Source organism: Oncorhynchus mykiss, unplaced genomic scaffold (assembly GCF_013265735.2).
Source record: "Oncorhynchus mykiss isolate Arlee unplaced genomic scaffold, USDA_OmykA_1.1 un_scaffold_900, whole genome shotgun sequence".
Taxonomy (NCBI): Eukaryota; Metazoa; Chordata; class Actinopteri; order Salmoniformes; family Salmonidae; genus Oncorhynchus; species Oncorhynchus mykiss.
The window spans coordinates 27,501-36,806 of NW_023494347.1; the positions used below are offsets into that span (position 1 = coordinate 27,501).

The window sequence follows — 9,306 nt, forward strand, 5'->3', positions numbered from 1 at the left end:
GCCATTTTACTTAAAAAAAAAAAAAAAAAAAAAAAAAAAAAAAAGAATTGGGGCCAGGATTGTGTGTGGTCTCTCTCTCGTCTCTCTCTCTCTCTCTCTCTCTGTCTCTCTCTCTCTCTCTACTCTCTCTCTCTCTCTCTCTCTCTCTCTCTCTGTGTCTGCGACCTTCTTTTTATCCACAGACAGCCCTCCAAAACTTGGAAGAGTGGGTTTCCGGGAGCACCCGCGGGAACCCTGCCTAGAGTGCAACAGAGTGGTCTCGGGCCCCGACCTCTTGACTTCCATATGACTCTGGTTTCTCTTCATTACGCACAAGCCTTTCGCCTTTTACTAAAGACTTCCGTGGAGAGGAACACTTACGAGTTCCACGTATTGTTGGAGCGGCTTTGCTTCTTGCAGAGCCCGGTATCTTGTTTCAAGAGAAATTGACAGAGATGGGCCAGGATAGTGACTTACAGACGCATTAGCGAATTTTCCAAAAAACACTGCCTGTTTGTTGCCAGGGAAACAGTGGGTGGGTGGGTGGGTGGGTGGGTGGGTGGGGGTTGGAGGGAGAGAGGAGCTGGCTTTTGCCAACCCACCCGCTGGGGTCTGTCGAGACCCCCGGGGGTCCGGCGGTTTCAGGGTTCCATTTGTGGGTTATCGCTTCTCGGCCTTTTGGCTAAGATCAAGTGTAGTATCTGTTCTTATCAGTTTAATATCTGATACGTCCCCCATCGGGGACTACATATTAAATGGATTTTTCGAACAGGGAGTCGGAAATGGGGCTTGCTCCGTCCGCTCCACGCATCGACCCGGTATTGCAGTACCTCCGGGAACGGTGCAACACTTTTCTCCCGTTGTCAAGGAAAAATGTAAATTCACAAAGCTATGTAAACAGCTGGCTGGCTGGCTAGCTAGCTAGCTAGCTAGCAGAAGAAGAGAAGGAAAGAAACATTCAAACTGAAAGAAAGGCGAAGCGCCCTTCAATGGGGTCCCCCGTTTCCCGCCATTTTACTTAAAAAAAAAAAAAAAAAAAAAAAAAAAAAAAAGAATTGGGGCCAGGATTGTGTGTGTCTCTCTCTCTCTCTCTCTCTCTCTCTCTCTCTCTCTCTCTCTCTCTCTCTCTCTCTCTCTCTCTCTCTCTCTCTCTCTCTCTCTCTCTCTCTGTGTCTGCGACCTTCTTTTTATCCACAGACAGCCCTCCAAAACTTGGAAGAGTGGGTTCCGGGAGCACCCGCGGGAACCCTGCCTAGAGTGCACAGAGTGTGTCTCGGGCCCCGACCTCTTGACTTCCATATGACTCTGGTTTCTCTTCATTACGCACAAGCCTTTCGCCTTTTACTAAAGACTTCCGTGGAGAGGAACACTTACGAGTTCCACGTATTTTTGGAGCGGCTTTGCTTCTTGCAGAGCCCGGTATCTTGTTTCAAGAGAAATTGACAGAGATGGGCCAGGATAGTGACTTACAGACGCATTAGCGACTTTTTCCAAAAACACACCTGCCTGTTTGTTGCCAGGGAAACAGTGGGTGGGTGGGTGGGTGGGTGGGTGTGGGGTTGGAGGGAGAGAGGAGCTGGCTTTTGCCAACCCACCCGCTGGGTCTGTCGAGACCCCCGGGGGTCCGGCGGTTTCAGGGTTCCATTTGTGGGTTATCGCTTCTCGGCCTTTTGGCTAAGATCAAGTGTAGTATCTGTTCTTATCAGTTTAATATCTGATACGTCCCCCATCGGGGGACTACATATTAAATGGATTTTTCGAACAGGGAGTCGGAAATGGGGCTTGCTCCGTCGCGCTCCACGCATCGACCCGGTATTGCAGTACCTCCGGAACGGTGCAACACTTTTCTCCCGTTGTCAAGGAAAATGTAAATTCACAAAGCTATGTAAACAGCTGGCTGGCTGGCTAGCTAGCTAGCTAGCTAGCAGAAGAGAGAAGGAAAGAAACATTCAAACTGAAAGAAAGCGAAGCGCCCTTCATGGGGTCCCCCGTTTCCGCCATTTTACTTAAAAAAAAAAAAAAAAAAAAGAATTGGGCCAGGATTGTGTGTGTCTCTCTCTCTCTCTCTCTCTCTCTCTCTCTCTTCTCTCTCTCTCTCTCTCCTCTCTCTCTTCTCTCTCTCTCTCTCTCTCTCTCTCTCTCTGTGTCTGCGACCTTCTTTTTATCCACAGACAGCCCTCCAAAACTTGGAAGAGTGGGTTCCGGGAGCACCCGCGGGAACCCTGCCTAGAGTGCACAGAGTGTGTCTCGGGCCCCGACCTCTTGACTTCCATATGACTCTGGTTTCTCTTCATTACGCACAAGCCTTTCGCCTTTTACTAAAGACTTCCGTGGAGAGGAACACTTACGAGTTCCACGTATTTTTGGAGCGGCTTTGCTTCTTGCAGAGCCCGGTATCTTTTTCAAGAGAAATTGACAGAGATGGGCCAGGATAGTGACTTACAGACGCATTAGCGACTTTTTCCAAAAACACCTGCCTGTTTGTTGCCAGGGAAACAGTGGGTGGGTGGGTGGGTGGGTGGGTGGGTGGGGGTTGGAGGGAGAGAGGAGCTGGCTTTTGCCAACCCACCCTCTGGTCTGTCGAGACCCCCGGGGTCCGGCGGTTTCAGGGTTCCATTTGTGGGTTATCGCTTCTCGGCCTTTTGGCTAAGATCAAGTGTAGTATCTGTTCTTATCAGTTTAATATCTGATACGTCCCCCATCGGGGGACTACATATTAATGGATTTTTTCGAACAGGGAGTCGGAAATGGGGCTTGCTCCGTCCGCTCCACGCATCGACCGGTATTGCAGTACCTCCGGGAACGGTGCAAACACTTTTCTCCCGTTGTCAAGAAAAATGTAAATTCACAAAGCTATGTAAACAGCTGGCTGGCTGGCTAGCTAGCTAGCTAGCTAGCAGAAGAAGAGAAGGAAAGAAACATTCAAACTGAAAGAAAGGCGAAGCGCCCTTCAATGGGGTCCCCCGTTTCCCGCCATTTTACTTAAAAAAAAAAAAAAAAAAAAAAAAAAAAAAGAATTGGGCCAGGATTGTGTGTGTCTCTCTCTCTCTCTCTCTCTCTCTCTCTCTCTCTCTTCTCTCTCTCTCCTCTCTCTCTCTCTCTCTCTCTCTCTCTCTGTGTCTGCGACCTTCTTTTTATCCACAGACAGCCCTCCAAAACTTGGAAGAGTGGGTTCCGGGAGCAACCCGCGGGAACCCTGCCTAGAGTGCACAGAGTGTGTCTCGGGCCCCGCCTCTTGACTTCCATATGACTCTGGTTTCTCTTACATTACGCACAAGCCTTTCGCCTTTTACTAAAGACTTCCGTGGAGAGGAACACTTACGAGTTCCACGTATTTTGTGGAAGCGGCTTGCTTCTTGCAGAGCCCGGGATCTTGTTTCAAGAGAATTGACAGAGATGGGCCAGGATAGTGACTTACCAGACGCATTAAGCGACTTTTTCCAAAAACACCTGCCTGTTTGTGCCAGGAAACAGTGGGTGGGTGGGTGGGTGGGTGGGTGGGTGGGGTTGGAGGGAGAGAGGAGCTGGCTTTTGCCAACCCACCCTGGGGTCTGTCGAGACCCCCGGGGTCCGGCGGTTTCAGGTGTTCCATTTGTGGGTTATCGCTTCTCGGCCTTTTGGCTAAGATCAAGTGTAGTATCTGTTCTTATCAGTTTAATATCTGATACGTCCCCCATCGGGGACTACATATTAAATGGATTTTTCGAACAGGGAGTCGGAAATGGGGCTTGCTCCGTCCGCTCCACGCATCGACCCGTATTGCAGTACCTCCGGGAACGGTGCAACACTTTTCTCCCGTTGTCAAGGAAAAATGTAAATTCACAAAGCTATGTAAACAGCTGGCTGGCTGGCTAGCTAGCTAGCTAGCTAGCAGAAGAAGAGAAGGAAATAACATTCAAACTGAAAGAAAGGCGAAGCGCCCTTCAATGGGGTCCCCCGTTTCCCGCCATTTTACTTAAAAAAAAAAAAAAAAAAAAAAAAAAAGAATTGGGGCCAGGATTGTGTGTCTCTCTCTCTCTCTCTCTCTCTCTCTCTCTCTCTCTCTCTCTCTCTCTCTCTCTCTCTCTCTCTCTCTCTCTCTCTCTCTCTCTCTGTGTCTGCGACCTTCTTTTTATCCACAGACAGCCCTCCAAAACTTGGAAGAGTGGGTTCCGGAGCACCCGCGGGAACCCTGCCTAGAGTGCACAGAGTGTGTCTCGGGCCCCGACCTCTTGACTTCCATATGACTCTGGTTTCTCTTCATTACGCACAAGCTTTCGCCTTTTACTAAGACTTCCGTGAGAGAACACTTACGAGTTCCACGTATTTTTGGAGCGGCTTTGCTTCTTGCAGAGCCCGGTATCTTGTTTCAAGAGAAATTGACAGAGATGGGCCAGGATAGTGACTTACAGACGCATTAGCGACTTTTTCCAAAAACCCTGCCTGTTTGTTGCCAGGGAAACAGTGGGTGGGTGGGTGGGTGGGTGGGTGGGTGGGGGTTGGAGGGAGAGAGGAGCTGGCTTTTGCCAACCCACCCGCTGGGGTCTGTCGAGACCCCCGGGGGTCCGTCGGTTTCAGGGTTCCATTTGTGGGTTATCGCTTCTCGGCCTTTGGCTAAGATCAAGTGTAGTATCTGTTCTTATCATTTATATCTGATACGTCCCCCATCGGGGGACTACATATTAAATGGATTTTTCGAACAGGGAGTCGGAAATGGGGCTTGCTCCGTCGCTCCACGCATCGACCCGGTATTGCAGTACCTCCGGAACGGTGCGCAACACTTTTCTCCCGTTGTCAAGGAAAATGTAAATTCACAAAGCTATGTAAACAGCTGGCTGCTGGCTAGCTAGCTAGCTAGCTAGCAGAAGAAGAGAAGGAAAGAAACATTCAAACTGAAAGAAAGGCGAAGCGCCCTTCAATGGTCCCCCGTTTCCGCCATTTTACTTAAAAAAAAAAAAAAAAAAAATTGGGGCCAGGATTGTGTGTTGTCTCTCTCTCTCTCTCTCTCTCTCTCTCTCTCATCTCTCTCTCTCTCTCTCTCTCTCTCTCTCTCTCTCTGTGTCTGCGACCTTCTTTTTATCCACAGACAGCCCTCAAAACTTGGAAGAGTGGGTTCCGGGAGCACCCGCGGGAACCCTGCCTAGAGTGCACAGAGTGTGTCTCGGGCCCCGACCTCTTGACTTCCATATGACTCTGGTTTCTCTTCATTACGCACAAGCCTTTCGCCTTTTACTAAAGACTTCCGTGGAGAGGAACACTTACGAGTTCCACGTATTTTTGGAGCGGCTTTGCTTCTTGCAGAGCCCGGTATCTTGTTTCAAGAGAATTGACAGAGATGGGCCAGGATAGTGACTTACAGACGCATTAGCGACTTTTTCCAAAAACACCTGCCTGTTTGTTGCCAGGGAAACAGTGGGTGGGTGGGTGGTGGGTGGGTGGGGTGGGTTTTGGAGGGAGAGAGGAGCTGGCTTTTGCCAACCCACCCGCTGGGTCTGTCGAGACCCCGGGGTCGGCGGTTTCAGGGTCCATTTGTGGGTTATCGCTTCTCGGCCTTTTGGCTAAGATCAAGTGTAGTATCTGTTCTTATCAGTTTAATATCTGATACGTCCCCATCGGGGACTACATATTAAATGATTTTTCGAACAGGGAGTCGAAATGGGGCTTGCTCCGTCCGCTCCACGCATCGACCCGGTATTGCAGTACCTCCGGGACGGTGCAACACTTTTCTCCCGTTGTCAAGGAAAAATGTAAATTCACAAAGCTATGTAAACAGCGGCTGGCTGGCTAGCTAGCTAGCTAGCTAGCAGAAGAAGAGAAGGAAAGAAACATTCAAACTGAAAGAAAGGCGAAGCGCCCTTCAATGGTCCCCCGTTTCCCGCCATTTTACTTAAAAAAAAAAAAAAAAAAAAAAAAAAAAGAATTGGGGCCAGGATTGTGTGTGTCTCTCTCTCTCTCTCTCTCTCTCTCTCTCGCTCTCTCTTTCTTCTCCTCTCTCTCTTCTCTCTCTCTCTCTCTCTCTCTCTCTCTCTCTGTGTCTGCGACCTTCTTTTATCCACAGACAGCCCTCCAAAACTTGGAAGATGGGTTCCGGGCACCCGCGGGAACCCTGCCTAGAGTGCACAGAGTGTGTCTCGGGCCCCGACCTCTTGACTTCCATATGACTCTGGTTTCTCTTCATTACGCACAAGCCTTTCGCCTTTTACTAAAGACTTCCGTGGAGAGGAACACTTACGAGTTCCACGTATTTTTGGAGCGGCTTTGCTTCTTGCAGAGCCCGGTATCTTGTTTCAAGAGAAATTGACAGAGATGGGCCAGGATAGTGACTTACAGACGCATTAGCGACTTTTTCCAAAAAACACCTGCTGTTTGTTGCCAGGGAAACAGTGGTGGTGGGTGGGTGGGTGGGTGGGTGGGGGTTGAGGGAGAGAGGAGCTGGCTTTTGCCAACCCACCCGCTGGGTCTGTCGAGACCCCGGGGGTCCGGCGGTTTCAGGGTTCATTTGTGGGTTATCGCTTCTCGGCCTTTTGGCTAAGATCAAGTGGTAGTCTGTTCTTATCAGTTTAATATCTGATACGTCCCCCATCGGGGACTACATATTAAATGGATTTTTCGAACAGGGAGTCGGAAATGGGGCTTGCTCCGTCCGCTCCACGCATCGACCCGGTTGGCAGTACCTCCGGGAACGGTGCAAACACTTTTCTCCCTTGTCAAGAAAAATGTAAATTCACAAAGCTATGTAACAGCTGGCTGGCGGCTAGCTAGCTAGCTAGCTAGCAGAAGAAGAGAAGGAAAGAAACATTCAAACTGAAAGAAAGGCGAAGCGCCCTTCAATGGGTCCCCCGTTTCCCGCCATTTTACTTAAAAAAAAAAAAAAAAAAAAAAAAAAAAAAGAATTGGGGCCAGGATTGTGGTGTTCTCTCTCGTCTCTCTCTCTCTCTCTCTCTCTCTCTCTCTCTCTCTCTCTCTCACTCTCTCTCTCTCTCTCTCTCTCTCTCTCTCTCTCTCTCTGTGTCTGCGACCTTCTTTTTATCCACAGACAGCCCTCCAAAACTTGGAAGAGTGGGTTCCGTGGAGCACCCGCGGGACCCTGCCTAGAGTGCACAGAGTGTGTCTCGGCCCCGACCTCTTGACTTCCATATGACTCTGGTTTCTCTTCATTACGCACAAGCCTTTCGCCTTTTACTAAAGACTCCCGTGGAGAGGACACATTACGAGTTCCACGTATTTTTGGAGCGCTTTGCTTCTTGCAGAGCCGGTATCTTGTTTCAAGAGAAATTGACAGAGATGGGCCAGGATAGTGACTTACAGACGCATTAGCGACTTTTTCCAAAAAACACCTGCCTGTTTGTTGCCAGGGAAACAGTGGGTGGGTGGGTGGGTGGGTGGTGGGTGGGGGTTGGAGGGAGAGAGGAGCTGGCTTTTGCCAACCCACCGCTGGGGTCTGTCGAGACCCCCGGGGTCCGGCGGTTTCAGGTTCCATTTGTGGGTTATCGCTTCTCGGCCTTTTGGCTAAGATCAAGTGTAGTATCTGTTCTATCAGTTTAATATCTGATACGTCCCCCTCGGGGGACTACATATTAAATGGATTTTTCGAACAGGGAGTCGGAAATGGGGCTTGCTCCGTCCGCTCCACGCATCGACCCGGTATTGCAGTACCTCCGGGAACGGTGCAACACTTTTCTCCCGTTGTCAAGGAAAAATGTAAATTCACAAAGCTATGTAAACAGCTGGCTGGCTGGCTAGCTAGCTAGCTAGCTAGCAGAAGAAGAAGGAAAGAAACATTCAAACTGAAAGAAAGGCGAAGCGCCCTTCAATGGGGTCCCCCGTTTCCCGCCATTTTACTTAAAAAAAAAAAAAAAAAAAAAAAAAAAAAAAGAATTGGGCCAGGATTGTGTGTGTCCTCTCTCTCTCTCTCTCTCTCTCTCTCCTCTCTCTCTTCTCTCCTCTCTCTCCTAATCTCTCTCTCTCTCTCTTCTCCTGTGTCTGGCGACCTTCTTTTTTCCCAGACAGCCCTCCAAAACTTGGAAGAGTGGGTTCCGGGAGCACCCGCGGGAACCCTGCCTAGAGTGCACAGAGTGTGTCGTCGGGCCCCGACCTCTTGACTTCCATATGAAGACTCTGGTTTCTCTTCATTACGCACAAGCCTTTCGCCTTTTACTAAAGACTTCCGTGGAGAGGAACACTTACGAGTTCCACGTATTTTTGGGAGCGCTTTGCTTCTTGCAGACCCGGTATCTTGTTCAAGAGAAATTGACAGAGATGGGCCAGGGAGTGACTTACAGACGCATTACGACTTTTTTCCAAAAAACCCTGCCTGTTTGTTGCCAGGGAAACAGTGGGTGGGTGGGTGGGTGGGTGGGTGGGTGGGGGTTGGAGAGAGAGAGGAGCTGGCTTTGCCAACCACCCTGGGTCTGTCGAGACCCCCGGGGGGCAGCGGTTTCAGGGTTCCATTTGGTGGGCGCGCTTCGCCTTTTGGCTAAGATCAGTGTAGTATCTGTTCTTATCATTTAATATCTGATACGTCCCCCATCGGGGACTACATATTAAATGATTTTTCGAACAGGAGTCGGAAATGGGGCTTGCTCCGTCCGCTCCACGCATCGACCCGGTATTGCAGTACCTCCGGGAACGGTGCAACACTTTTCTCGCGTTGTCAAGGAAAAATGTAAATTCACAAAGCTATGTAAACAGCTGGCTGGCTGGCTAGCTAGCTAGCTAGCTCAGAAGAAGAGAAGGAAAGAAACATCAAACTGAAAGAAAGGCGAAGCGCCCTTCAATGGGGTCCCCCGTTTCCCGCCATTTTACTTAAAAAAAAAAAAAAAAAAAAAAAAAAAAAAGAATTGGGGCCAGGATTGTGTGTCTCTCCTCATCGTCTCTCTCTCTCTCTCTCTCTCTCTCTCTCTCTCGTCTCTCTCTCTCTCTCTCTCTCTCTCTCTCTCGTCTTCTCATCTCTCTCTCTCTCTCTCTCTGTGTCTGCGACCTTCTTTTCTTTTTATCCACAGACAGCCCTCCAAAACTTTAAGAGTGGGTTCCGGAGCACCCGCGGGAACCCGCCTAAGAGTGAAACAGAGTGTGTCTCGGGCCCCCGCCTCCGTGACTTCCCATATGACTCTGGTTTCTCTTCATTACGCACAAGCCTTTCGCCTTTTACTAAAGACTTCCGTGGAGAGGAAACAATTACGAGTTCCACGTATTTTTGGAGCGTCTTTCTTCTTGCAGAGCCCGGTATCTTGTTTCAAGAGAACTTGACGAGATGGGCCAGGATAGTGACTTCAGACGCATTAGCGACTTTTTCCAAAAAACACCTGCCTGTTTGTTGCCAGGGAAAACAGTGGGTGGGTGGGTGGG

The 9,306-nt window shown here is 49.6% G+C and overlaps 19 non-coding genes across 19 annotated transcripts; all 19 read left to right on the top strand.

Annotated features, from left to right (window-relative positions):
* The first annotated feature begins 286 nt into the window (after window positions 1–286).
* Window positions 287–403, top strand: LOC118964167. The gene has a single exon (XR_005051215.1). It is a non-coding gene; the product is annotated as a U5 spliceosomal RNA (small nuclear RNA).
* A 238-nt stretch (window positions 404–641) lies between these two features.
* On the top strand, window positions 642–831 carry LOC118964196. Its single transcript, XR_005051244.1, has one exon. It is a non-coding gene; the product is annotated as a U2 spliceosomal RNA (small nuclear RNA).
* A 448-nt stretch (window positions 832–1,279) lies between these two features.
* Window positions 1,280–1,396, top strand: LOC118964161. Its single transcript, XR_005051209.1, has one exon. It is a non-coding gene; the product is annotated as a U5 spliceosomal RNA (small nuclear RNA).
* Window positions 1,397–1,633: 237 nt separating this feature from the next.
* Window positions 1,634–1,824, top strand: LOC118964198. Its single transcript, XR_005051246.1, has one exon. It is a non-coding gene; the product is annotated as a U2 spliceosomal RNA (small nuclear RNA).
* A 429-nt stretch (window positions 1,825–2,253) lies between these two features.
* On the top strand, window positions 2,254–2,370 carry LOC118964162. The gene has a single exon (XR_005051210.1). It is a non-coding gene; the product is annotated as a U5 spliceosomal RNA (small nuclear RNA).
* Window positions 2,371–2,605: 235 nt separating this feature from the next.
* LOC118964200 lies at window positions 2,606–2,795 on the top strand. Its single transcript, XR_005051248.1, has one exon. It is a non-coding gene; the product is annotated as a U2 spliceosomal RNA (small nuclear RNA).
* Window positions 2,796–3,226: 431 nt separating this feature from the next.
* LOC118964178 lies at window positions 3,227–3,343 on the top strand. Its single transcript, XR_005051226.1, has one exon. It is a non-coding gene; the product is annotated as a U5 spliceosomal RNA (small nuclear RNA).
* Window positions 3,344–3,580: 237 nt separating this feature from the next.
* On the top strand, window positions 3,581–3,769 carry LOC118964202. The gene has a single exon (XR_005051250.1). It is a non-coding gene; the product is annotated as a U2 spliceosomal RNA (small nuclear RNA).
* A 433-nt stretch (window positions 3,770–4,202) lies between these two features.
* On the top strand, window positions 4,203–4,315 carry LOC118964184. Its single transcript, XR_005051232.1, has one exon. It is a non-coding gene; the product is annotated as a U5 spliceosomal RNA (small nuclear RNA).
* A 238-nt stretch (window positions 4,316–4,553) lies between these two features.
* On the top strand, window positions 4,554–4,739 carry LOC118964215. The gene has a single exon (XR_005051263.1). It is a non-coding gene; the product is annotated as a U2 spliceosomal RNA (small nuclear RNA).
* Window positions 4,740–5,146: 407 nt separating this feature from the next.
* LOC118964163 lies at window positions 5,147–5,263 on the top strand. The gene has a single exon (XR_005051211.1). It is a non-coding gene; the product is annotated as a U5 spliceosomal RNA (small nuclear RNA).
* A 233-nt stretch (window positions 5,264–5,496) lies between these two features.
* Window positions 5,497–5,682, top strand: LOC118964205. Its single transcript, XR_005051253.1, has one exon. It is a non-coding gene; the product is annotated as a U2 spliceosomal RNA (small nuclear RNA).
* A 434-nt stretch (window positions 5,683–6,116) lies between these two features.
* On the top strand, window positions 6,117–6,233 carry LOC118964165. The gene has a single exon (XR_005051213.1). It is a non-coding gene; the product is annotated as a U5 spliceosomal RNA (small nuclear RNA).
* Window positions 6,234–6,466: 233 nt separating this feature from the next.
* On the top strand, window positions 6,467–6,654 carry LOC118964213. Its single transcript, XR_005051261.1, has one exon. It is a non-coding gene; the product is annotated as a U2 spliceosomal RNA (small nuclear RNA).
* Window positions 6,655–7,096: 442 nt separating this feature from the next.
* Window positions 7,097–7,212, top strand: LOC118964172. Its single transcript, XR_005051220.1, has one exon. It is a non-coding gene; the product is annotated as a U5 spliceosomal RNA (small nuclear RNA).
* A 235-nt stretch (window positions 7,213–7,447) lies between these two features.
* LOC118964201 lies at window positions 7,448–7,636 on the top strand. The gene has a single exon (XR_005051249.1). It is a non-coding gene; the product is annotated as a U2 spliceosomal RNA (small nuclear RNA).
* A 435-nt stretch (window positions 7,637–8,071) lies between these two features.
* Window positions 8,072–8,188, top strand: LOC118964166. The gene has a single exon (XR_005051214.1). It is a non-coding gene; the product is annotated as a U5 spliceosomal RNA (small nuclear RNA).
* Window positions 8,189–8,417: 229 nt separating this feature from the next.
* Window positions 8,418–8,600, top strand: LOC118964219. Its single transcript, XR_005051267.1, has one exon. It is a non-coding gene; the product is annotated as a U2 spliceosomal RNA (small nuclear RNA).
* A 464-nt stretch (window positions 8,601–9,064) lies between these two features.
* On the top strand, window positions 9,065–9,181 carry LOC118964168. The gene has a single exon (XR_005051216.1). It is a non-coding gene; the product is annotated as a U5 spliceosomal RNA (small nuclear RNA).
* Window positions 9,182–9,306: the final 125 nt, after the last annotated feature.